Here is a 1,420-nt window from a genome sequence, read left to right as displayed (position 1 = left end):
AAGCTGCAGGAAAGCAGCTCCTTGGTGGGAGCAGCACTACCTGTGGCTAAATCCGCAATAAATGGAAATAAATGGAAATAAAGGAGCTGAGCGCAGCAGGGAGATGGGGTTGTGCTGTAACCTTGGCGAAAGCATCACGGGATGCTGGTCCCGGGGCAAAGACGCCGCTGGAAACGTGCCTCGAGGCCCGCACGCCGCCCCAAGCTGCCGCCCCGTGTGCGCCCTAACCCACTTTCGGCAGGAAAACGGGGCGAAAAAGAAACGAAAAGAGGCCTAATCGGCTTTGGGCGAGCGCCGGCGGGGCTTAGCAGGTGCTGTGGCGGGAAGCTTGAATTTCCTCTCGATAAAAGCAGCGTTGTTTGAAGGGCTGGAGAAGGGGTTTCTGCAAAGAAACCAGAGTGGGGAGCTTTGATGGGCCCTAGGGACAATTTTTATAATTTTTGACTGCTCTTGGGTTTTGTCCCCAGCACAGACCATTCCTGGCACTCCCAAATAATATTTTGGTGCTTTTTTTAATAGGGACACCCAGTATTTTCTCTTCCCAACAGCATTTTAATGCATCCCCCTGCAGCCGATACAATCCCGGGCTCTCCCCACCCTTCCCCTCCAGCGTTCAGGAGCCACCAGCGATTTCCAGAAACCCTTCTCCTCCTCCATCCTTTCCGTCTGCGCCCTCTGCGGCGGCAGGAGCCCAAATCCCAATTGTACCCGTTAAAAGTTGTAAGGTTAAGCCCTGGGAAGGCTAATCCATGGAGCCTGCAAACCTCCTGTAAAGGAAAAGCAGCTTTCTTCCCCAAATCGACGTCTTGCTGAGAGCTGCCTGCCCTCCCCGGAGTTTGAGCCCCGTTCCCGGGGAGCTGGGAGAAAGGAGCCACCATGCTTGAATTTGCTCTGAAGCCTTTGGTTTGTAAAGTCCAGGAAGGGAGGTGGAAGGGCTGGTCTCCAAGGGCTTGCAAACCCTCTCGTCTCCCACCGTGGGAATGAAGCGCCCAGGCTGAAGTCTGAGCATTGCTAAGAAACTAAAAAGACATTTGCAATGCCCTGGGTTCTTGCTTTCCTGTGTGCACGGCTGGGCCGTGCAGGTGCAGATCGCAGCTAAGGCAAGGTCAGCGCTGTGGGGAAACCTCCCAAACGTTGCAGTTTGAGGAGGGTGAGATCTGCAGGGTTGAGCTCAGTGGTGGAGCCGAGAGGTTCTGCTCCACTCCGCAGCAGCGCGTTGGCTGATAACATGACTTGATTTCTCCATTCCCACAGAATTATAGAATCGCTTCGGTTGGAAAAGCCCTTTAAGATCATCACATCCAACCATTCCCCTACCCCTGCCATCCCACCCCCAAACCCATGTCCCTCAGCACCGCCTCTGCCCGGCTGTTAAATCCCCCCCGGGCTGGGGACTCGACCCCTTCCCTGGGCAGCCCCT

General features: G+C 55.3%; 1 protein-coding gene across 1 annotated transcript in view; it reads left to right on the top strand.

Annotated features, from left to right (window-relative positions):
• SLC4A5 (solute carrier family 4 member 5) overlaps positions 1-1,420 on the top strand; it is a 25,317-nt gene that overhangs the window by 1,266 nt on the left and 22,631 nt on the right. The window lies entirely within an intron of this gene.

This window comes from Egretta garzetta, unplaced genomic scaffold (genome assembly GCF_000687185.1).
Source record: "Egretta garzetta isolate BGI_Z169 unplaced genomic scaffold, ASM68718v1 scaffold238, whole genome shotgun sequence".
Lineage (NCBI taxonomy): Eukaryota > Metazoa > Chordata > Aves > Pelecaniformes > Ardeidae > Egretta > Egretta garzetta.
Note: the sequence above shows the minus strand (reverse complement) of the source record. Positions and strands in the feature narration are given on the sequence as shown.